The following is a 27480-nucleotide window of genomic DNA, read 5'->3' on the forward strand; positions in this document are numbered from 1 at the left end:
ATTTACTATCCAGCTCTTGGGAACTGGTGTTGTTGGATTAGCAACAAACCGAACAGAAATATTTTATCTCAGCGTAATATATAAAAAAGAATAATACAGTATTTCAGAAAGTTTAGTAAGTCGGATGAATATTTGACTGAAAGATATGGAGTTCCATCGAACAAATTAGAAAGACAAGCGAGGGTAAAAACTAAAACTAAGGCAATTGAATTTTTTGTCTTCTCCTTTGAGTCTAATAATTTTCACAACTCTGTTGTTATTGTAACCGAAAACGGCATTTTTAATAATCCGTATTGCAGTTACTTGTGCCTGTTACCATTAAATTAAGGCCTGAGTAGTGATTTATGTTCACTTTGCACGTTATCTTTTTAAAAGTTCTAGATGTACAGTATTATACATTGTAGAACAAACATGTGTCCTATCCTTCATTGTTAACGTACTTGTATATTTTATGTTCGTTTACTTTCATTTACCGCATATTCTTTAATATATAATATAATTGCATTCTTTCCCGAAGAGATCCGTTCCTTGTTTAATAGTCTGAAAATTATGTGTGGAATTCCTTCTCTCTTTAAATTTTTAACTTTGTCAAGATATTTGACCTGTAAGTGCTTCTGGCTCCCTAGTCTCTTAAGAGTTGAATGCTCTCCACAAAACGAAGAATATTCTCGTCTTTTACCTACCCACATACCCACTAACCACCACACCACCCCTCTTACTTCTCTATAAGTCTTTCTTTTTTAACTTCTTTTTGGTCATTTTTCCTAATTTCTCGGAATTCTAGAAATAATATTTTGGTCTTTCATTCTAACATACTTATTTTTTTCTCACTATCTTCCTGTTACTTTCTTACTCAGAACATTTTCTTCATTCTCCATCTCTTTATCCCAGCAGTCTCGTATTTCTTTTCATCTTATTTACCAGTGATCTTCGTGTAGATGCTTCATTTGACGTTCGTGCTCTAAACTGTGTATTTCTCTCCCGTTTTCCCTCTTTAATCTTATGATATAGATGTTGATTCCCAACATCTATATCATCTGATGGCCAGGCAGGCATCAATTTTTAGTAGTGAGACAGGGTCTCTCATAGTGCATTGGCACTGCCGGTGGCTACAATTAGCCTACGCAGTGGCCTCCACGGTATGCACTAGCCAGCGTCTTGGTAGGTGTGCTAGGTACCAACTGATGAGCCCAGCCTAGCACACGGGGGCGAAACGCTGGCAACCAGGAATGAGTTAGCTGGAAAATTTATAATGTCCAATAACGGACCATTTATATTGGTATTACTCTTTAATCTTAGCCAATATTGATTATCTTTGTAGCTGAGTCTGCCTGTATACACATATCTTCACACAGAATTCTAGCTTCACTATTACCCATGTATTCCGATATCTTCATTATTATTTTGAAGAACTTATTAGCTATTACATCTGGCTGTTGACTACCTTCCTCAAAGCCCTATATTTTCCTAATTTCTAAATACCTGAATTACCAAATGATGTTCACACCAAATCGAATAAAACGAGTTAGATTTCACATAAAATACACGGACGCATAACCTCATTTCCCTTTCTAGTATCTTTCTATCAATTCTTGTTCTCATCGGATGGTATTAGATATACGAAGTTTTGCGAATCTCCTATTCCCCTATCTGTCATAGCCATTCCCTTCATTTACCCAATACCTTCTTCTTCGAGGGCTCTGAACCTCCGTCCCCTCCTCAGTTAATATACAGAGAGGATAGGTTCTCCTTGGTATGTCTCACACTAGCTTAAATTTTGCAAAATTCAAATGTTCATTTCTTAGAAACCGAAACAAACAAAATTTCGTTTCAAATCATTTTATTAATCGAAATAATTACATTTTTTCGAATTTACATATTTTTTTGCAGAAAAATGGGGTTTGCATTAAATATCATAATTTATCGAATATTTTAATGATTCATTTACAGAAATGTTTTATCAATTTACGTCAACAACATACTCTAGAATATGTAATATACCCCTTCAAAAATGCATTTTTCTTAAACGTAACCTTTCATGCCAAGTTTTCTCATTTTTGCATTATCACTTACCAATTGTTTTGAAATGTTAAATTAGCTGAGTCAAAGAAAGGAACATAGAGCATGTTGTTCAAAAAAATATACACTTCTTCTTCTTACTGTTTTTACACCCGAATATTTCTTGAGCTCACCAACTGCGGGTGCCTAGTGAAGCGAAGGGAACTATGTATATTGCTTGGTTATCATTATCACAGAAGACTCTGAGATGAAAAGTGACGTCGCGCAGCTGTGAGTTTGTATTCGAGAGATAGTGGTGTTCGAATCCCACGGTCGGCAGCTCTGAAGATACTTTTGCGTGTTTTCCCATTTTCACACCAAGCAAATGCTGGGGTTGTACCTGAATTAAGGCCACGGCCGCTACATTTTCAGTCTTAGCCCTTTCCCATCCTCGCGTCGCCGAAAGCCTTCAATGTGTTAGTGTGACGGAGAGAAAAAAAAATTGACGTTCGCCAATACCGTGATTCCATAAGTGCTGCAAACGCCTGGAAAATGAAACTGGTGTTTGATTGTGGTTTGTGGCATCTGAGTTGATGGTCTTGAAACTGATTCTATTACTAAGGTACATTATTTACGCCAAAATAATTAAACTAAAACAAGAATATTGAAAATAGACTGAAGTAATTACAAGATACATATAACAGGCATTAGGGATTTTTTTTTTTACTATTTGCTTTACGTCGCATCGACACAAATAGGTATTATGGCGAAGAAGGGATAGGAAAGGCGTAGGAGTGAGAAGGAAATGGCCGTGGACTTAATTAGGGAACAGCCTCAGTATTTGCCTGGTGTGAAAATGGGAAACCACGGAAAACCATCCTTTGGGCTGCCGACAGTGAGGTTCGAAGCCACTCTCTTCCGGATGCAAGCTCACAGCTGCGTGTCCCTAATCGCACGGCAGGGAAATTGTAAATATCTGGATATGGTGTCAAGGCCAACGGGGCATGATGTTCAGTTTCTTGACTGGATGATTGCGTAGCCTCCTTGACTTGAACAGTTTTCAGTCTATCTAGCCCAGAGTGCGATGTCGCGTCTAAAAAGGGATCTTACACAGTCTTCGAATATATTTGGTTTGTTCTTGTATTGTGCCCTGCGCAGAATTTCGAGCGTCATACAGAAATGTATAGCAAGCTGAGCTCTATAACTTTGCAACTATAAATGTTATCTAAATCGTTAATATACAGTTCGAAATTTGTAGGATGAAAATTAGGATGAAAATATTTTTTGAAATTAGTTTCAAAAATTGGTGACGTCATGGTGAGAGGCTGGCCATGTTGTATTGAAATTAAGATTGCCGTGACGCAGTAAAATTAGTAGGCCACGACTGCGTGGTACTAGAGTGTTGTGAGTGGCATCATTTACATTTGTCGTGTAGGTTCCAGCGTACTAGCTATCACTAATCAGCTCAGTTGCAATGTAGAAAATTGTACTAAATTTGCAAAATGTCTGAATATCTTCGGTCTAAGTGGATCAGACACTACCATGCACGCATTCAGTGGTATAGAAGGAAACCTGAGAAATCGAGTAAGCCCAAGAAGTCTGTATCAGAATTTGCGAGAGATTACCGACACAGCCCAGCACTTCCACTGCGTCTGTAGAACTTCAGGGCTGTAGATGACGAAACAGTGACTGGGGACCTCTGCAGACTATCTCTGACCACCAGCAGATCGGCCGTGTTATATGGTTTTCAAAACCGAGACCGCTACCTCGCCGTCAGATAAATCCTTAATTGAAATCACATGGACCTCAAACAAGCCCTCAGACCAAGGTTAAAATCCCGGTGTCGTGGTAGATGTGTCGAGTGGTACCAGCGCCGTCTCAGAATCAGTAGAACAAGGGCTGAGGCCATAAATTAATGAAGGGTCTGATCACCGAGACAGAGCAGATGAGTGTTACGTACGCCGCGCACACACACACATACATATTTGCCAATCACTAATGTAACCGTTCATAAGTAATTCTGATTAATGGTTCGAAGAAGTGTTGTGGGTGTGCCTCGGATTTTCCTCAACGGAGATCCATGGAAAACCACTCTCGGGCGTGCAAGTTTATTTGAGTACCGGTTACAGCTCATTGCGTTCATCATCAAGTTTTTGTCGACACCATGATAATTTGCATCTTATGAGTATTTGAGGCTATACTAATCCCTAGTCTACGAATGTCAATACCGAAAATTAATTTTTTGGAAGGATGTTCCGATTTAATCAAATCAATTCTATGAGGAAATATAATTAACAATTACAATGAAGCGTGACAACATTATTGAATGAACAAAAATTGAATGTGATAATTAACGCAGTTAAAATAAAAATTAACATGCTTTTGTTGGTTGTTGTATCTTTCGCTCGTAAAGCGCTACAATATTTTATAATCAAATGGACATGTTAGAAATCAATCTAACATTAAATTAACAGATCAAATAATTCGTTAATTTCGACATGAGAATTGCTAAAGGCTTAACTATTTAATTCACAATGTGATATTTACATTATCATTTAGACTTTCACGGCCCGTGTAACTATTCATGAGTTCTATTTTTGGGCTTATGCCGTGTAAATAATTATAAAACACACTCAACGTTTCAAAAGGAAACCTTGCCTTTCTTCATCAGGAGACCAAAGAGAAGAGAAACGACGTATTGATGGTTGCTAGGAGAAAGCAACAAGGAAGCTACAAATGGTGCCCAAAGATGTAAAGGGGACGCCATTTTAGCCCAAGAGACAATGAATAGTGGCAGCAGAGCATTACTCTCTAATGGTTCTGATTATAGGTAGCCATGATTCACTGAGGTTGTAACCTGTATCGCGGTTGAAATTATCTGGATGTTTACGTGTATCGTAAGCCCACACACACCAATAGATATCTCCACGCAGATTCTCACCATCACCCTGCCCAGAAACATGGTATCCTTAGAACTCTGACTACCAGGGCCAGGAGGATTTGTGGAGCGTCAGATCTACAAGAGGAAATTAATACCTTGAGAACCACCTTTGAGAGCAACGGTTACAGCAGAGCTTTGATCTCAAGGGTTCTGAAATCGGCACATAATCGGACGTCTGTTAAGAAAAAAGATGTAAAAGGAACTGCTTACCTACCTTACATACATAACACGACGGATCGTATTGCTAAAATCTTACGCAGGTACCATGTACGAACTGTTTTTGGAACATCAGTTAAGATTAGACAACTCCTGCGACCAACTAAGGATAGTTTGCCTAAATTACAACAACCTGGTATCTACAGAGTTCCCTGTACTTGTGGCAAGGTTTATATTGGGCAGACTTCGAGAACGGTGTGTACTCGCATCAAAGAACATACTAGATGTATCAGACTCAACCAACCTGATAAATCAGCTGTTGCTGACCATGCCCTAACACCTGGTCATGATGTCTTGTTCCAAGAAGTGGATGTTCTTGCCCGTATAAAGCAATATCGCCCAAGAATTATCAGGGAGGCGGTTGAAATACGTAAACATCCAGATAATTTCAACCGCGATACAGGTTACAACCTCAGTGAATCATGGCTACCTATAATCAGAACCATTAGAGAGTAATGCTCTGCTGCCACTATTCATTGTCTCTTGGGCTAAAATGGCGTCCCCTTTACATCTTTGGGCACCATTTGTAGCTTCCTTGTTGCTTTCTCCTAGCAACCATCAATACGTCGTTTCTCTTCTCTTTGGTCTCCTGATGAAGAAAGGCAAGGTTCCTTTTGAAACGTTGAGTGTGTTTTATAATTATTTACACGGCATAAGCCCAAAAATAGAACTCATGAATAGATATTTACATTATTCATTTATCTCCGCCGACAAGAAAATAAAGAAAAGACTCGTTCGTTCACATCTAATCATTTGTTGACCAAAACCTTGTCCTCCTATATTATATTAAAGTAATGTCGAAATCGTCGCATAAATTAGCGAAACTCACAACTTGAGTGTTCATCAATACCGGGCGAGTTGGCCGTGCGGTTAGGAGCGCGCAGCTGTGTGCTTGCATCCGGGAAATAATGGGTTCGAACCCTACTGTCGGCAGCTCTGAAGATGGTTTTCCGTGGTTTTCCATTTTCACACCAGGAAAATGCTGGGTCTGTACCTTAATTAAGGCCACGGCCGCTTCCTTCCCATTCCTTGGCCTTTCCTATCCCATCGTCGCCATAAGGCCTATCTGTGTCGGTGCGACTTAAAACAAATAGCATCAATACAATGTAACTTATACAACGCCGTGGAACCTAAGAATGAAATAATCATGGGCATTCAAAACAAAATTCGTAGTTTGTCTCTAATAAATAATAGCCAAAACTGTAGAGTAGGAACAGCATAATTATAGAATCCTCAAATCGCTGCACCTAAATCACACAAACATCAGACTGCATAATTCCACTGAAAAAATCAAGATTTAGGATTATCATGACTCCACAGCACTTGAATCCGCCTGTAGATTCTCCTTCAAAGACCTGAAATTCTAATAATATCTACAAGACATGTGCACTACAACAACAACAACAACTACTTAATAGGAAATGCTAAGTTGTACATTACACAATATGACTCTAATTTCATTCCCAATCATAATATGTTTCGCATATCTCATTAATATCACTTGGTGCCGAAGATCTTCCTACCGCAGTTATCTATTCAACTAAGTAACATTCGTTTCATCATTGTATCTCGGATTAATACTACTAATGACAATTCACATGTTCAATATGCAAGTATTCTTCGGGAAATACTATCTTTGAATATACAATTATTATTAAAACCTTCAATTGCTTGTCTATATCTTAATATAATTTCAAAATATTAACACGATGAGCGCTTCCTTCACTATTAACATCGTTAGGATTCTTTGAAGACTACATTACAATGCTCGTAATGCTTATTTCTCAGCAAAATTATATATACCATAACCATCGCACATACTATTATTTCCATTATCTCGACGACCGTATCATACAATATCCCATCATCTCACATACGCACCATGCTTATTTTTAATCCTTCTTTTCACATATACAAGCTTAGAATCACCGAAGAAGACTATCTAGCTCCTAAAAACATATGAAATTCACCATATCAACGCGAATTAGTCAAGTATTACTCTTATGAAGACTTATTCGCATATCCTAAAATATTATTATATAAGAAAATCTCAGATCTCGACATATAACGATTGCTTGATGATTACTCCAATAAGAATTATCTACGTAACGATTAGTATGTAAAATCCATTATGAAGACGGTACTTTAGAAAATGTAGTAGATGGATTTCTAGTAAAATAAAATTATTATACAATAACTCATAGTTGCGTGCTCGAAATTAGATGAATAACGCATGATAAATAGTGATTCCAATTATTGAATAGGATAACTACCTTTCCACTGATATCATGAATTGCTTAGCGATGATTATGATGTCGCTGAAGTTATATTTTATAAACACGTCACATTTAAAAATGTGAAAGAAACTTTACACCAATGTAATGTACACACTTAATAGAATAAAGGGAAGGGACAGGTTTTTGGGTACTCATCGTGCTTGACAGACTCTTGAAGACTCCATCGTCTGGTCGTTGGAACATCATGCTTTTATATATTTCGGCATACTTCCAGGCCCGCCGGGGTTCCGACCCGGTTTAGGCCTGCATGACCACATTCGTTGATATTTTACAACAGCAATTCTCCATATACCCAGGCATCATGATACCTGAAACTTGTACAATACAATTAGTATGACATTAAACACCAACATAAATATGTCAGCGTTTTTATACGACACTCGCCTTATGATTTCAGTATTAAACGCTGTACTTCGTGTATTTATAATTTACTTCTCGAATTACCATACAATAATTTTTCAATTTCATACAATCTGTGACTAATTTCTTTTTTAACGTGTATGTGTGTCTTATTCGATGCTCAATCTCTTCTTTTATTTTTAATAACATTGTTTTTAATAAAACAAGACCCTATTCTATAACAACAATAGTATGTTGGCACGTGTTTTTATAATTAATAACAAATCATTGCCATATAACCTCTTTTTATATGTTTTTGACGTTTGAGGAAAGTCACTCTCACAATCGGGAACTCTGATAAAGAAACACGCTTAACAATATCACGTAGGCCCTAGTCTTCTTCAACTATGTTCCAATCGATTGCTTCATAAGCGAAATCTCGATCACTCGTAGATGTTTATAATAGTTAGATGATGCATAACTAACCAGCGCAAATGAAGTTGAACTGGACATGTATCATTTAATCCATTCCATGGCCTCCGTAACATATACCATTATTGGAACTAAACGTCACAGATAAAGAATCATTTTACTCTCCCGTCGAATATAACATTTTCATTTAACATTAATTGCTTGTACTTCGATATCACATTTCTGGAACGTACATTACTTAGATACCACGGGGTTCTGATCTTATGAGTTCCTGTATATTCCGTTTTTATTAAACTTATCACACAGTTGAGCGATTTATTTCGAGTTATCCATATGTCTGGACGTAAACCGACTGGACGTATGCTTTTACATGCTTTCCGTTAACTTCTTTACTATTATAACCTTCAAAGGTTCCTTTATCTTCGATCCGGAATCCATCGAAAGGTTATAATAACCAAACTGTAATCAAAAAATTTCTAGGGATTTACACTGACTGACAGAGCAAATGCAACACCAAGAAGGAGTGGTCAGAACTTTATGCCAATTGCAGGGTAGACTGACGTCACTGAGGTATGCTCATGATGTGAAATGCGCCGCTGTGCTGCGCACGTAGCGAACGATAAATGGGACACGGCGTTGGCGAATGGCCCACTTCGTACCATGATTTCTCAGCCGACAGTCATTGTAGAACGTGTTGTCGTGTGCCACAGGACACGTGTATAGCTAAGAATGCCAGGCCGCCGTCAACGGAGGCATTTCCAGCAGACAGACGACTTTACGAGGGGTACGGTGATCGGGCTGAGAAGAGCAGGTTGGTCGCTTCGTCAAATCGCAGCCGATACCCATAGGGATGTGTCCACGGTGCAGCGCCTGTGGCGAAGATGGTTGGCGCAGGGACATGTGGCACGTGCGAGGGGTCCAGGCGCAGCCCGAGTGACGTCAGCACGCGAGGATCGGCGCATCTGCCGCCAAGCGGTGGCAGCCCCGCACGCCACGTCAACCGCCATTCTTCAGCATGTGCAAGACACCCTGGCTGTTCCAATATCGACCAGAACAATTTCCCGTCGATTGGTTGAAGGAGGCCTGCACTGCCCGCGTCCGCTCAGAAGACTACCATTGACTCCACAGCATAGACGTGCACGCCTGGCATGGTGCCGGGCTAGAGCGACTTGGATGAGGGAACGTCGTGTTCTCCGATGAGTCACGCTTCTGTTCTGTCAGTAATAGTCACCGCAGACGAGTGTGGCGTCGGCGTGGAGAAAGGTCAAATCCGGCAGTAACTGTGGAGCGCCCTACCGCTAGACAACGCGGCATCATGGTTTGGGGCGCTATTGCGTATGATTCCACGTCACCTCTAGTGCGTATTCAAGGCACGTTAAATGCCCACCGCTACGTGCAGCATGTGCTGCGGCCGGTGGCACTCCCGTACCTTCAGGGGCTGCCCAATGCTCTGTTTCAGCAGGATAATGCCCGCCCACACACTGCTCGCATCTCCCAACAGGCTCTACGAGGTGTACAGATGCTTCCGTGACAGCGTACTCTCCGGATCTCTCACCAATCGAACACGTGTGGGATCTCATTGGACGCCATTTGCAAACTCTGCTCCAGCCTCGTACGGACGACCAACTGTGGCAAATGGTTGACAGAGAATGGAGAACCATCCCTCACGACACCATCCGCACTCTTATTGACTCTGTACCTCGACGTGTTTCTGCGTGCATCGCCGCTCGCGGTGGTCCTACATCCTACTGAGTCGATGCCGTGCGCATTGTGTAACCTGCATATCGGTTTGAAATAAACATCAATTATTCGTCCGTGCCGTCTCTGTTTTTTCCCCCAACTTTCATCCCTTTCGAACCACTCCTTCTTGGTGTTGCATTTGCTCTGTCAGTCAGTGTAGCCTATATTCCGGTATCTTCCCCTGGATATGCCCATGAGTTTCGTGGTATTTTCCCAGCGTTTATTAATTCGAGGAAGTTCATTAATTGATGCTAGCACAGTGGGCGTTTATCCTGGATTTCTTTACTAAAAAATAAAATATTCTCTTAATACGTACGAGTTTTGATTTGTAAAATAATTTTACTCATTTACCTACTTCATGGCCTTTTATATGCACTTGCTTAATTCACATTTTGGTATTCACATTCACGAGTGTTGTTACTGATGTTAATAGTAATGTGAATGCAGTTTCTCTGCCTATTGCTGTTTTATTTTAGAAAAACTTTCTTCATTTTTAAAACTTTCAAACTGGACTGAACTTTGTGTTTGTCTAGTATCTATACGTTTCCATTATTTTTCTCTCAAGTTGTTTAATAACGTGATCTGAGCAATCTTATAAGAAAAAAGAGTTAAATTTTCACCAGTATATTTTACATACATAACGCATATAGTGTTATTCCTATAACTCAAACTCAGGGCGTTGACTAGACATGAGATGGCTACCAAACACTGAACTTTGGACTAAGGGTTTTTCATGCCACGCTACTGTATCCCTCCCGTAATCCTTTTCTCTCTCATCCCACGTATACACAAAAATATTTGCTATTTCGTGTCTGGATTTTGACAGTGGTTGTTGTGCCTCGTCTGGTTGCTGAGAGTGATGAAGTTCATCGAGACAGTGAAGGGAAAATCATCTTAGTTGTCGAGGGAACGGAGGGCAAATAAAGACAACTCCGTTGTATGGGAGTGTGTTCACGAGGAAAACGAAGGGTTTAAAAACGAAATGGAGAGCTCAAATGATCATGTGACTAGCTTGACAGCATGCCTGTATTTAGAGCATTGCAACAGTTGTTTCCAGAAGCCCATATATTTTTACCGAGCTCGATAGCTGCAGTCGCTTAAGTGCGGCCAGTATCCAGTAATCGGGAGATAGTGGGTTCGAGCCCCACTGTCGGCAGCCCTGAAGATGGTTTTCCGTGGTTTCCCATTTTCACACCAGGCAAATGCTGGGGCTGTACATTCATTAAGGCCACGGCCGCTTCCTTCCCATTCCTAAGCCTTTCCTATCCCATCGTCGCCATAAGACATATCTGTGCCGGTGCGACGTAAAGCAAATAGAAAAAAAATAGCATACATTTTTATTTTTTATCCGATACCGTGAGTTGGGAGAAGATCAATTTGGCTTCAGAAGAAATGTAGGAACACGTGAACCAATCCTGACTTTACGTCTGATCTTAGAGGATCGAATCAAGAAGGACAAGCCCACGTACATGGCATTCTTAGATCTAGAAAAGGCATTCGATAATGTTGATTGGACCAAGCTACTTAAGATTCTGAAGGTGATTGGGATCAGATACCGAGAACGAAGAATTATATACAATCTGTATAAAAATCAGTCTGCAGTGATAAGAATCGAGGGCTTTGGAAAAGAAGCAGCAATCCAGAAAGGAGTGAGGCAAGACTGCAGTTTGTCACCCCCTCCTTTTCAATGTTTACATAGAACAGGCAATGAAGGAAATCAAAGATGAATTTGGAAAGGGAATCACAGTCCAAGGAGAGGAAATCAAAACCTTGAGATTTGCCGATTATATTGTTATTTTATCTGAGACTGCAGAAGATCTCGAGAAGCTGCTGAATGGTATGGACGAAGTTTTGGGGTAAGGAGTACAAGATGAAAATAAATAAGTCCAAACAAAAGTAATGGAGTGCAGTCGAACGAAGGCAGGTGATGCAGGAAATATTAAATTAGGAAATGAAGTCTTAAAGGAAGTAGATGAATATACACTCATGCTCAGAAATTAAGGATAATGCTGATACATGGTGAAACAACGCTATGGTGGGCGGTTTGCGGTTTTAAATCACCTCGGGGTATGACCATGCGGTACATTTGACATGCAGTCGTCGCACGGTGGCGCTGGCAGCAGTCCAAATACGCAGAGGTGTGTTCGTGCATGTCAGAATACGGTGCAGCGAGTAAGTGTGCAGATGTTTTCAGACGTGCTAATGGTGACTGTGTGGTGAAATTGGCTCAACGAACACATATTGATGACGTTATGAGGGGTAGAATAATAGGGCGACTGGAGGCTGGTCAAACACAGCAGGTCGTAGCACGGGCCCTCCGTGTTCCACAAAGTGTGATCTCAAGATTATGGCAACGATTTCAGCAGACAGGAAACGTGTCCAGGCGTTACAGTGCGGGACGTCCGCAGTGTACAACACCACAAGAAGACCGATATCTCACCATCAGTGCCCGCAGACGGCCACGGAGTACTGCAGGTAGCCTTGGTCGGGACCTTGCCACAGCCACTGGAACACTTGTCTCCAGACACACAGTCTACAGACGACTGAACAGATATGATTTATTCGCCCGGAGTCCTGTAAAGTGCATTCCACTGACCCCTGTTCATAGGAGAGCCCGTGTCCGACTCGTTGGCTGAACGGTCAGCGTACTGGCCTTCGGTTCAGAGGGTCCCGGGTTCGATTCCCGGCCGGGTCGGGGATTTTAACCTTAATTGGTTAATTCCAATGGCATGGGGGCTGGGTGTATGTGTTGTCTTCATCATCATTTCATCCTCATCACGACGCGCAGGTCACCTACGGGTGTCGAATAGAAAGACCTGCACCTGGCGAGCCGAACTTGTCTTAGGACACTCCCGGCACTAAAAAGCCATACGCCATTTCATTTTTTCAGGAGAGCCCGTGAAGCCTGGTGTCAAGAACGCAGTACATGGTCATTAGAACAGTGGTCCTAGGTTATGTTCACGGACGAGTCCAGGTATAGTCTGAACAGTGATTCTCGCCGGGTTCTCATCTGCTGTGAACCAGGAAACAGATACTAACCCCGTAATGTCCTTGAAAGGGACCTCTATGGGGGTAGTGGTTTGATGGTGTGGGGTGGGATTATGATTGGTGCACGTACACCCCTGCATGTCTTCAACAGAGGAACTGTAACAGGTCAGGTATATCGGGACGTCATTTTGTACCAGTATGTCCGCCTTTTCAGGGGTGCAGTGGGTCCCACCTTCCTCCTGATGGATTATAACGCACGGCCCCACCGAGCTGACATCGTGGAGGAGTACCGTGAAACAGAAGATATCCGGCGAATGGAGTGGCCTGCCTCTTCTCCAGACCTAAACCCCATCGAGCACGTCTGGAATGCTATCGGTCGACGTATCGCTGCACGTCTTCAAACCCCTAGGACACTTCAGGAGCTCAGACAGGCACTGGTGCAAAAATGGGAGGCTATACCCCAGCAGCTGCTCGACCACCTGATCCAGAGTATGCCAACCCGTTGTGCGGCCTGTGTACGTGTGCATGGTGATCATATCCAATATTGATGTCGGGGTACATGCGCAGGAAACAGTGGCGTTTTGTAGCACATGTGTTTTGGGACGGATTTCTCAATTTATCACCAATACCGTGGACTTGCAGATATGTTTCGTTTGTGTTCACTATGTGCCTATGCTACTAGCGCCAGTTTTGTGTAGTGCCACGTTGTGTGGCACCACAATATGTAATTATCCTTAATTTATGAGCATGAGTGTAGTTACTTGGGTAGTAAAATAACTAACTATGGCAGAAGTAAGGAGGACATAAACTGCAGATTAACACAAGTAAGGAAGAGCTTTCTTAAGAAAAGAAATTTACTCACTTCAAACATGCATATAGGAATTAGAAAGATGTTTTTGTAGACTTGCGTGTGGAGCGTGGCATTGTACGGAAGTGAAACATGGACGATAACTAGCTCAGAAAGAAAGAGAATAGAAGCTTTTGAAATGTGGTGTTACAGAAGAATGCTGAAGGTGAGATGCTAGATCGAATCACAAATGAAGAGATACTGAATCGAATTGGCGAGAGAAGATCGATTTCGTTAAATTTGACGAGAAGAAGTGATAGAATGATAGGACACGTCTTAAGACACCCAGGACTTGTTCAGTTGGTTTTTGAAGGAAGTGTAGGTGGTAAGAACGGCAGAGGTAGACCAAGGTATGAATATGAAAAGCAGATTAGAGCAATTGTAGGATGCTGTAGGATAGGGTGGCATGGAGAGATGCATCAAAACCAGTCTATGGACTAATGACTCAAACAACAACCTTTAGAGAAAAGTACAGGAAATCATACTGACGACAATGTACAAAACTGATTGAGTGCCTGCGTGGTATGACCCACGTAACTGTCAGCTTGCATTCGTTTCGAACCTTACTGTCGGCAAACCTGAAGGTGGATTTCAGTGGTTTCAATTTTCACACCAGGAAAATACTGGGACTGTACCTTAATCGCGGTCACGGTTGATTCCTTCCCACTCCTAGCCCCTATCTGTGCCATTGTCGCCCTATGATCTATATGTGCTGAAGTGACGCAAACAAAAGAAGAAAATGTACGAAGAATGTCAGAAAGTGAGGCTAACCGTTCGCAAGTGCGAAGCGTTTGCGTTCTTGGACGGGGGATGGCTCTACATCCATGAAGAGGCTTGGATTATTTTATAGAATGATGGCTTGAAAATCCTGCCGTGCTAAAAGAAATGGGGGAACTGCCTTGCAAGACGCCGCCGAACAACAAAGGCAGTTGAAGGGTGGCACCACGAAATAAATAATTTCAAGAGTGAAAAATCTCATTTTTTTGAAGTCAGTCCTGAGGAGAAAAGGAGGAAAAAGTGTTACGCCAAGCTTGATGAAAAATCCTGTGAGCAAATAGAGATTTATTTAAAAAGTGGCGACATATAGAAACCTGTAAATAATACGTCTTACATCCTCATAACGGCGAACCTTCTGTTAGTATAAAATGTAAATATTAGCTTTAATGTTTCGACAACTTTGTAACAATATTCCGAATGTTTATATCATGTTTGTAAATGGCCAGTGGCGTATGCTGAGTCCAAGACCTGGGCTACCACTAGTCTTAGGTTACCCCTTTGCGTTGGTTGGTTAGTGAATGACAAGCCTTTTAAGCGTTTTGAGCTGCAACGAAGAACAGTTGCCTTATGGATAATACAGGATAAACAGGGGCATATTCACCCATACTACATGGCCTTAAGAGTAAAAGAGAAAAGGTTGCACATAACCGGCCATTAACAAAAGGCAAGGAGGCGAAACTCCAACACTCCTTATAGAAATTACTAAAAACCTAAGTGGGCTTACAGACCAAAGATACAGAGGTTAATCCCATTAATCCCATACTACAAGAGGGTGACTAAAGGAGGAACCTTTAAAGCCAAGACGAGATTTACAAAATTTAGTGTTTGAAAACTTTAGTCACCCAACTGCAAGTTTGAATGGGAGACGGCAGAGGGTCACCCCTCTTCTTTCCCTTTCATTAAATATTTCCCGGTAGGGAATAGAAACAGAGTCCTGAGACTTCGCCGAAAATCCTACATTTAAACCACCAGTTTACAAAATTACATTAAAAGAATACGGCTAAAACCTTCCCCTCAAACTATCCGCAGGCGCTATGATATGTTTAGGGAAATTTTTCCATTACCTTGTATCGCAGGATACTCTCCAAGCAGGCCGCCCTAAAGTGCCCTGCTTATGTAATTCCGTAAGGGGAAGCGTCCCGATTAAATTGAACCACACTTTCTTGATAGCCTAGATTCCTGTACACAACCCCGTTTTTGATTGGCTAGAGAATACATTTACAAGCATCTGATAGTAAGATTACAGTAGAGGAGGAACCAGCTGAAGTGTTGACAACTTCGGCACATTAAAAAAATAGTCTTCAGATAAAGGTTTACTAATAACAAAAATGAAATTTCCTAAATTCTAGGTTCGTTTTTAGTGCGTAAGAGTGAGCTAGCAAATCGATGTTAGAGCCATCTAACTGTAGAAGACGAAATTATTTGGGAGTTTACAAGTCCTTTGGCATAGATGGCCATAGACCAGGCGCACAGTTTAAATAGCCTGGAACCCCTGGTATTATTATTGCTATTATTTTTAACTTCATACACTTCATATACAAAAAGCACATCACATTACCATCCACCACAAAAACACGTAATACTGATGACGTCCCATCACACAGCGTTGACGTCAGGAATAATATTCAGCCGTAAAACTAGACCTGACTACGGTACGGGATGACTAATGAATTTAGTAATAGAACAGGAATAATTATAGCAATAATAATGTTACTTTCCTCCTGTGGGTGGGACCGGTAGAATACACTCACGGTATCTCTAGTCTGCCGTAAAAGGCGACCAAAAGGGGTCCCAGAGGCTTTCATTTTTGTAACATTTTTGAGCCTGACATTGCTTCCAGTTACTTGTATTTGTGTCAGGCTACTCGCTTTCATATTTCTTATCTGATCTCCTTTGGCCAATTGTTGTTCCTTTTCCGTGCCGACGGTATTAGGTTTCAGAGGCTTGGGTCGGCAGATGCAGGGTGAGTCTGAGCCCACACGTAGCCACCGCTGGTCCGTGGTCCGACAGCTCTGCATTTTGACCGGCCAACCGAGCAGAGGAGGGATGGCCACGGCTCTACCTCGGGAGACGGAGAGGGACTGGTCCTCACCTTCGGCTGTCTTGAAAATTGTTTTCTTTGGTTTTCCATTCTCCTGCACTAAGGTGAATGTCGAGACAGTTCCTAGTTTAGACAACGAACGCCTACCCCCTCACTTTCTCCAAGCATCTCCTGGTCTGAGAGATGGCGTAACCGTCTAAGAGGCTCACCTCTTTCTTTAAGGAAGGAATGAAAACATGCTAGTAGAAGTCGCACATCGTGGAACGCGACATGGATAGGGCGTGCTCAGCTATTGCTGATTTGTCTGACAGGTTGAGACGGATATTACGTTGGTGTTCCTTGATACGAGTACCAATGGAACCGGAATGTGTGGCCATTGTACACTTTGCCGCAAGTACAGGGAATTTTGTACACCCCAGGGTGTATTTTGTATGGCTTATTACTAAGAGTGGTGCAGTCTTTGTAAGGCAGACCCTTCAAGGACGACGGGCACCATGTGTTATAAGTGCAATGTACCTTAAAAAATAAGGAAACAAGATCTTGCACGGAGAAACTTTATTTTACTGGCACATAAACGAATACACGGTAGTACACATTGCTATTCAACATACTCACTATTCTTATCCAAGCTCTTGTTCCTCTACATAAAGATATTGATGTTGGCAAGACAGAAATCTGTTCCAGTTTCTGAAGCCACGTCATGACGATCATCCTCGTGCTTTATCAACGATCCGAAGAGATGGAAATCACTGGAGGCCTGGTCATCGCTCAGCCCAGCTCGACAAGGTTTACCTTTTTCTAGGCGAGATGAAGAGAATAGAGCTGTCTTAGTATGTATGGTGGTGGTGGTGGGGGGGGGGGGGTGCCGTGAGGCTCCGCCCCGCCTCACAGCCCGTGGTGACCTACCTGTTTGGACAAATGACCGACAAGCGAGTACTAACGCAGGAACATAGCCTAGTACAAGAGTACAGAATAACTTGAGGTGCAAAGGCTAGTCTTCTGCCAGCTACTTCCACCCCTCCGTAAAGGAGAAGTTATGAGAAACCTCCCTAAACCCACCAGGCAATCCCATATCTCCTTTCGGCACTGGTTACCCTGTCGCGGTCATACCAGGACATTCCCGGCGCTAGACCACTGCCGCTCAAGAGCCACTGTCACCCCCGGTCCATGGCCGCCTGCAAGGCTTTCAAGGTAGAAAATGGAGAAGATAATAAAATAAAAAAGAAATTTTGACGCGCGGCCGAGAGAGAATAAATAAAATATAGTCTTGCAAACGACCATGCGGATGGCCAGTAATACGAAAGCTCTTCCCAAAGGAGCTACTTCGCATACCCCCTTCAAATTGGGATATTATTGCAGCCACCACTTATACATTAAGGACGGACCGCATAGAGAATATGGTGCCGCACCATTATTGCCATAGCGGTGGTGGTGAATATTGTTTTAAGTGTACGTACAACTGGGCAATCATCATCCGATAACATTAATCAGTGGGGAGGGGGGAGTAGAGGGGATCCGACAGTTCGAAAAATGAAGGTATCAGCCAAACAAAGACAAAAAAAGACATGAAAATGAAAGACTCCCTAGGCCTCGTGACCTAATACCGTCGGGGTCTGAAATGAACAAGAGTTGATCAGCTGAGGTCGGATAGGACAGATGAAAGTGAGGAGCCTGGCACAAGCAATGCCAGGGCGCAGCTAAAGACCCCGTGGTCACCAACCGACGCTCCCAAGTTAAGAGTGCCTGGAACCCCTTTTAATCGCCTCTTACGACAGATAGGAGAAATTGTGGGCGTTATTCTACTGCATCCTACCCACAAGGCAAGTATATTCAAGTATATTAAAGCTCTCCCACATACTTTACGTCTGGTAAAAGAGAAATAACTGGCATGACGAGCATTACATCTCGACTAGCATTCATCTCTGGTCTTCGGGAAGTAATTCCCCGTAATATTATTGTTGGTTGTTTGACTAGAAACTAACGAATAGTACAGGGCGAGGTATATTGCGGACATCATATTAAGGAGATTGTCAAGAAAGGTTACAGATCTCTCCACATGATTATGAGAGTATTTAGGGGGTGTAGTAAGGATGTAAGGAGAGGGCGTGTAAGGCTCTGGTAAGACCCCAGTGCATGGGATCCTCACCAGGACTACTTGGTACAAGAACTGGACATGATTCAAAGGAAAGCAGCACGATTTGTTCTGGATGTTTCCCGACAAAGGAGTAGTATTACGAAAATGTCACAAACTTTGGGCTGGGAAGACTTGGAAGTAAGGGGACGAGATGCTCGTCTATGTGGTATGTTTCGAACTTTCAGTAGAGAGTTCGCGTGGAATTATACAACAAGTAGACGAATAAGCCTGAGTGATGTTTTTAAATGTAGGAAAGAAGTATGAAGATCAGGTTGGAATTCAAGATGAAATTGGGACAAACATTCGTTTATAGGAGGAGGAGGAGTTAGGGATTGGAATAATTTAGCAAGGGAGATGTTCAATACATTGCCAAATTCTTTTCAATTATTTAAGAAAAGACTAGATGAGCCACCTGGACGACTATCCTAAATGCAGATCAGTGGTGATTGATTGATTGACAGGCAGGAGATATCGTGGGTGTTATTCTACTGCACCCACCCAGGAGATCGAGCAATTGATTGATTGATTGATTGATTGATTGATTGATTGATTGATTGATTGATTGATTGATCAGTGGCTTATGCTGGGATCAAGACGTGGGCTACCAGTAGACTTACGTTACCCCTTTTCGATGGTAGATTTAGTGAACGTCAAGCCTTCACCGCTTTGAGCTGCAGCCAGTAGCCAACGGAGAAGCCTGTTGTGTTGTGAAATCTGCTTCACAAGCTACTGCCCTGGTCTCTGCTGCTGCCGATGATCAACTCCTGATCAGTAAATATGGTAGCACATTAAAGTCCGGCTTTGTGGCTAAATGGATAGAATGCTTGCCTTTGGTCCGATGGCCCCGGATCAATTTTCAGAATCAACCTCTTCATACTGTTAATTCTACTGGCTTGGGGTATGACGTCTTCGCCATTCATTTTATCCTCATTAGGACACCACCAACCCTACACAGATGCCATATACCATTATTATTATTATTATTATTATTATTATTATTATTATTATTATTATTATTATTATTATTATTATTATTATTATTATTATTATTATTGTTTTCGAATAGGTCTACTATGGACCACGTTAAGCATCATTCATTTACGGTTCTATTATTATTATTATTATTATTATTATTATTATTATTAAATACAAATGCTGAATATTACAGCGGTCATACCCATCGTTCACTGGTTTATTAGCTTCCTCGGGAGATCAATGGTGGTGTCTGACCCATGATTTCAGGTTTGATTCCTACCAACAAAAGAGTACCTGAAAGATTGCATTTCATTTTAGCAATTGTACCTATAAAAATAAAACTATATTGCTCCTATAACAGCAGCCCTGCAATGTCTTCCTACAAGGATGTAGAAGGAAACGGGAGTGAAATACCAGCACTCTGTTATCTATATGATTCATAAGTATGAGATGATGAAGTATATACGATGAGTAACGCATGATTGATAGTAGTGGCGATCTGACGGACCGAAGCCTAGCACACCTATCCCCCCGGTCCCCGCTCCAGTTCGATATACGTCAGCAAGCCGCGTGAATTGGGTCGAGGGGAGAGGGGCGAGAGTCTGGGCTGCTATATCAGTCTCCGATGCTTAGGTCTCAGAAATACGTGCGACGTTTTTTCTCATTGCTTTCAAGTTTTGAAAATGGAACAATGTGTCAGATGCTTACATTATAATGTGCTTTAGACTTCCATCGTTCTCAATTGAGGTTTGGGCTTCACCGATAGCCTTGGTAGCCCTCGGTATACGCCCCTGTAAATGGCAGTTATTATTACCATGACAAGGCCGAAAGGCTGCTTTCCATATTGCTAGACTTAAGGTGTTAAACAAGCCAAATCATTCTTGTAATATATAATCAGCTATTATAAATTCAGTGGAAACATAATTAATCAACACTGAAAACATGTAAATCCTCAGCCAGTTTCCAGTCATTCGACCGGGTCAGGAATGGAATGAATGAAGCCCACATCTAGCGGCTTGGATGGGAATTATGCCGGCTGCCGAAGCCTGTTGCACTCCTCTGGGGCAATGATTAATGACTAACAGATGAAATGAAATGATATAGGAGAATATGAAATGGCGTATGGATTTTAGTGCCGTGAGTGTCCGAGGACAAGTTCGGCTCACCAGATGCTGGTCTTTTGATTTGACTCCCGTAGGCGACCTGCGCATCGTGATGAGGATGAAATGATGATGAAGATAACAAATACACCCAGGTCCAGTACCAGGGAAATTAACCAATTATGATTACAAATCCCGACCCTGCCGGGAATAGAACTCGGGACCCCTGTGACTAAAGGCCAGCACGCTAACCATTTAGCCATGGAGCCGGACGATATAAAAGAGTGTTGCTGGAATGAAAGATGACAGGGAAAACCGGAGTAGCCGGAGAAAGATCCTCTCCGCCTCCGCTTTGTCGAGCACAAATCTCACATGGTGTGACCGGGATTTGAACCACGGAACCCAGCGGTGAGAGGCCGGCGCACTGCTGCCTGAGCTGTGGAGGTTAATCAACACTGATTGAGTGAATACAATTTGGTAGGACAAATTTAAACTTACAGTGCGATAATGTTCAATTATTCGGGTAGCTATTGACGTTTCCATTCATGAGAGTAAATGCTGGCTCTTCGCGGAGCAAGTACCGCTTAGTCTGTGAGGAAGCTCAACCGTCAAACGTGTCATCCCCGTTACAGATAGTCTCTGCTGCGCGTCTGCTACGCTGCGCAAATACCACTCGGTGCATCTACCACTCAACCAAAAGCGCTACATCTGCCTGGGAACCGAACCAGAGGTGCCGGGCAACAGGCAGGCACGCTACCCCTACATCAAGTGGTCGGCGTTGTACCGTACCCAGGGGTAAATACCCTCTAGGACGATGCCTCCATTCCTGTATGAACATCCGACTAACTCAGGGTTGGGCAGAGTGGGAGTAGGTTTTCGGTTGGGTCAGGATAAAAAAAGTCGAAGTTCTACTCTAAAATATCAGTCAATGACAGGAAATGGAGGTATAACACGAATGAGAAACAATCATAGGGGGTAAGATGGATTTATTGATAAATGTCTCCGATCATATTACGAGAAAACAATAAAATAAAGTAAAAAATATGTCAAAATGAACTCAAAAATGTAGAAAATAAATGGAAATCAAAACGTTACTTGAATGATAATACAAAATTTGAAATCAAGAAAATCAAGTTCAACAAAGAACATTATATACATCAAGACTGAGCTGCTTCTTATATTCCATTGTTTATATTGTCTGGCAACAAGTGTACGCAAACACTGACATGTCTTATTTCCGTATGGAGTTACACACTATCGCATCACAACGATACGGTTTCCAAATTTAAGTTAAATCCGAGAGTCGTCGAAATACTACCGTTAAATAAAAGTTACATTATAAAGAAAAGTTATGACCAAAAGGAAAATACTTAAAACGCAATGGACGCTATGTAAGTTATGCAAAATACTAGGGGCATATCCTACACTATATTTACAACAATCCAAGTAATCAAACTAAACACATCTATATACATCAGATATCGAGTAAAGTCTTAAATGCTACACAGATTCTTATGTGAAACCCGGTTCACTGCAAAAGATCTAGACAGAACTAGATAAACCATCAATACTTCAGCACTCGGACTGTTCCCTTTTAAAACAACGAGACAAGTATACAACCACAAATAACAATTTAACACATCAACCTGTAAAGGAAAGACATATAAATAACCCTTGATATCACGAAGAAAGCAATGGGCAACATTGCCTCCTTCTGCTGCATTTGAGCGCTCAACTGCGCGGTCATCCGTCATGTACTTCCGGGTAGATTACGAGCTGAAAAGAAATGTTGAACTCAACACTATGCTAAAGTTTAGATTCTGTCTCCCGAGGTGTCCCTAGGAAGTTTCGTCTCCTTCACACCTACAGATAAACACAGGCCAGAAATCAGCTTGCCATGAGATAACGCCTTTCGCCGGCTACACGGAAACTCACGTGTATTCATTCCTTCTTAGCATGCTTTTACCATTGAATATCATCAGACTCAATAGTCTGGAATTAATACTGTCCATTCTGATCACAATATACACTCAGAAGACACTTAGCAGGCACACACATCTGCACAATATTCTTTCTCTTGTCAGGCATACAATCAGCCTGCATCAATACATTATAATTCGGCATGCAATCTTTATCTCATTATTTCTCATAAATCCCATTGGCCTTCCACATTATGAGACTCAGTTCGTGTCCTTTTTCTTTGAAATCATTTCGGAAAAGGCTAGGAAAGCAACAGATAGGGAATCTGCCACCTGGGCGACTGCCCTAAATGCAGATCAGTATTGATTGATCAGGTAAAACAGAATCCAACTTAACTCAAAGATCTTATTTTAACAACGACGTTCTGCAGCTCCTTCAGTCAGCTTCCGTAAAATCATGCGTCATGCAGAATATCTATACCTGTCTCTCTGAATAACCGAAATGAAATGAACTAATACGTATTGGACGTTGTATAAAGATGAACCTGTCAATCTAGCTCTCCTAGCATATAAATAAGGAAAACTCGGAATATCCTATACTAAGTAACATACGTAAATAAACACCAACTAATCCTATCAATCCCTCATTTTCCCAATCATCTAATCATAAAGCAAAATGAAAATAAAATAAACATGCATTATTCTCGTATCCGAATCTATCATATTAACAAAATCAAACAAACACATGCCGTCAGGCTTACTTTACATGAAAATTAAAAATTCTATTTACACTGCCCTAGTACCTTAACATAATTTACATATCATGCCATAAATAACACATGCGTCTTAACTGAATTCCATCCGACGACTCTCGAGATACCAGGATAGCAGCTTACATCCCCGCTGATTTAGGGATTTACTCCGTGTTAAACACAGCATTAACATGTGGGAATGCACTTTCTTCTTCTGCATGCATAGCCATCATCTTGCTTGAAAATAATCCACTGGAACACAGAAGACTATGGTTGACAATATCTTCGCTGCTTATGCTACGAGCCGAAATACCCTTTCTCTTTATAAGATCAACTAAACACACTGATACATTTATCATACACTTCACTTAAAGGGTGAGAATACAGTTTTAAAAGCAGCACACGGTTCGCTACGGAAGTTCCTCGCGAAACGCGCCCGTCGCGAAGTAGTGAAACAATAGCATGTCTCCACTACAATTGCTACACATCGGTCACTAAGCACCGTCTTTATATATTGAAAGTAAACTCTGCTAAAATATACTATTCCATTTACTCAAGAACAGTAAAATCTTCCAACTGCACAATTTAAAGTATCATTTAGAACCAGATACTGTTACTGGAATCACGATCACCAATTCAGAGTTTGTGCTTCCGCACTATCCAAGCATTTAACACAGAGTGACGCTCTCCAGAGCTTGGGTTACTGAGGAGGCTTCGGTGACGCCATATTAATACTGGGGTTCCCGGGTGTCTGAACCAACCACCAATTAGAAAATTCATCGTATATGATGACACAATATTTATTGTGATATATTTACAAAACACAACTCAAACACTAGCAAATCTCTTCCACCAATTTTTATATTACTTTTCCAAATACATCTGACTTCTGAAACTGTGGAAAACCGATTACCTACATAAACTGACTTTAGCAACTGAGCACGTTGGTCATTCTGGAATTAAGATTTGGCGCGGTGTGGCCTCCATGTTTCCCAAGTCCTTAATTTCCATTGGCTGAAATATATTGCTTAGTCAGCATCTACTACACGTGTCGATCCTTGCCAGCGCTTGGTTACACCACCCTTTCTCACGGTCATACGGAAATATGAAGCAATGTCCAGCGACTCACTGTCTTGCTCAACATCCGGTATCAACTATCTTGGGATACGATGCTTTAACATGTTAGACTGTAACTTTTATAAATAAATTTTACATATTGGGCCAAATAATACTCTAATTATTATTATGGGCCGGCAGGATACGGCTCAGCGTTTTTAGAAATACTAGGAATACTAACATCCCATGAAAAATATTGATTACTTTAGAAAACATGAGATACTGCCCGTGTAGTTTGACAAGAAAAATCATATTTTTTTGCTTTTATAAGAAAGGCGTTTCTGCCAAAATTACCTAATGAGTATTGTAGCATCAAATTCTATGAAACTGATTCAAAATGTTTTGTTATCTGCGGCTGCAGGATTAGAATAATGGAATGTTAAACAAGCAACATATTTTAATTTAGATTAATTTTGAAGTCTTGTTGCTCCCTTTTAAACTCAGAGTTACTAAATGTGAAGTCTTACTAGCCCAAACAGTAGCCTTGGCATCCTATAATGGATTATCAAGATTTTTGAGTCTTGCCGTTTTCATCTGACGTCCTCCAATCCATTACAGTCAGTAAGAACGATGATGATGATGATGATGATGATGATGATGATGATGCTTGTTTTTAAAGGGACCCAGTCAGAACGAAAAGGAACTGATATCTGCCTAGGTACGGTATGTTAAAAAAGACCGAAGCCGGATTCGATACTAACCTTACTCTGGATATTTTTTATTCCATTGTCTTCGAACTACTCTCCAGCTCTGTGGTATAGTGGTTAGTGTGATCAGCTGCCACCTCAGAGGCCCGGGCTCGATTCCCGGCTCTGCCACAAAATTTGGAAAGTGGTATGAGGGCTGGAACGGGGTCCACTCAGTCTCGGGAGGTCAACTGAGTAGAGACGGGTCCGTTCCTACCTCAGCCATCTTCGAAGTGGTTTTCTGTGGTTTTCCACTTCTCCTCCAAGCAAATGCCGGGATGGTACCTAACTTAAGGCCACGGCCGCTTTCGTCCCTCTTCCTTGTCTGTCACTTCCGATCTTCCCATTCCTCCACCAGTCCCTTGTTCAGCATAGCAGGTGAGGCCGCCTGGGTGACGTACTGGTCATTCTCCCCAGTAGTATCCCTCCCACCCAAAGTCTCACGCTCCAGGACACTGCCCTTGAGGCGGTAGAGGTGGGATCCCTCGCTGAGTCCGAGGGTAAAACCAAGCCGGGAGAGTGAACCTATTAATAAAGAAAGAAAGAAAGAAAGAAAGAAAGAAAGAAAGAAAGAAAGAAAGAAAAGACTTCGAACTATCTCAGCTCCCATAGTATTACCATTATTTGTATTTCGCTGACGGTATACTCCAGGGATTATTCTCGATCATCTTAGAGGTTATAAACAAGACGCTCTGATATTTCTATTTATTTGAGTTTCTAAGACACCTATTCATTCGAACAGGAGAAAGTTCCTGGTGATAGGTAAGAGACTACGACCTTTACAGTGGACAACGCACATCCTTTCTTTAATTCTTCATAAAGGTCATGAGGCCCTAGAAGGTGTGGAAGGTAAAGACTTCCACTATCCGTAACCTTGGCACTTAGTGGGGTAGAGTTGTTAACTCTATGCCCGGCCGCCTTTGCCGCCAGGAATTAACCTGGTACTCATTTCTGATGTCGGCTGAGTGAACCTCCGGGTCATGTGCACCTCCGGTATCAGAGATAGAGTACTGGATACTTTAAAAGAACACAAGTTAGAACCTTGGAGTTGCGGAAAGATTTGTGTCCTGACTGTACGATTAAATTTTTCAGATAAGTAGTGGAGGTAATTTGTCGAAAACGTAAACGGCCAAGGAGCAGCACTGACCATATTGTGCTCATATTCTACCCCGTAGTACAGAAGCTGTAGAAAAACATAATGAGTTCCACAGGAATTTCGATTAGGTAGGTGGTGGCTAATGGCGGAAAGAGAGGAAGCGATCATTTCTAATGGATTTTAATATCTCTATGAGAAGTACGGATATATTTAAAAATAATTTAGCTACCATTCCTTGTCTCAGACAAGGAGTGTGTGGACGATGTTTCAACATGCTAAAATTGAAAAATCAGTCAGTTTAATAACGTAAAGATAATGTCATATTGCTAAAAAAATCGGAATAAACTGTGATAGTACATGTATCACACCCTCGCAGTGTATTCAGAAGTAAGAGCTATTATTGTCATTATTATTATTATTATTATTATTATTATTATTATTATTATTATTATTATTATTATTAGCATTGAGCCTCCGTGGCTCAAGCAGCCTCTCACTGCTGGGTTCCGTGGTTCAAATTCCGGTCACTCCAAACTGTGGAGTGCTTTTGCACTTGGTATTGTATCACTTGTGGCGGCTTGGTGTCTTCTGTGTTGGTGAGAGCTATGGTGTGCTGTATTTCAGAGGTCTGGAACAACAAAAGTGTGTCGCTCGAGTGAATGTATCTTTAAACCAAGTGTTAGAGTCAGTGAACTGAGTATTATAAAGCTACAGTATCTGTGCCAATTATGAGAATATGCAAGTTGTGTTGATAAACAGAGACAATGAAGGATATTTATCTATATACAGTATATGTGCTTTGTACAACGGACCGACTGCAAATGGTGGCTTGTTCCTCGCTTTTGGTTTCCTACTGTTTTGGTGTTGTTATTGTTCTTGCTGTAAATATGGAGTCTTCCAGCAGTATTTTGTGTGTGTATAATATATGTATATTTTGGTGTGTTGATGAGGTGCTCATGCACGGATATTGTTCAGAATATAGTTTATTATTTTAGAATCAGTAGAGTTATTGATGAACCTAGGCGCAGTTCCTACCTATTTGGTCGTTTTCAGAAGGTTAGCTAAGGCCTGAAAAAGATATACCAG

Source organism: Anabrus simplex, chromosome 1 (genome assembly GCF_040414725.1).
Source record: "Anabrus simplex isolate iqAnaSimp1 chromosome 1, ASM4041472v1, whole genome shotgun sequence".
NCBI lineage: Eukaryota > Metazoa > Arthropoda > Insecta > Orthoptera > Tettigoniidae > Anabrus > Anabrus simplex.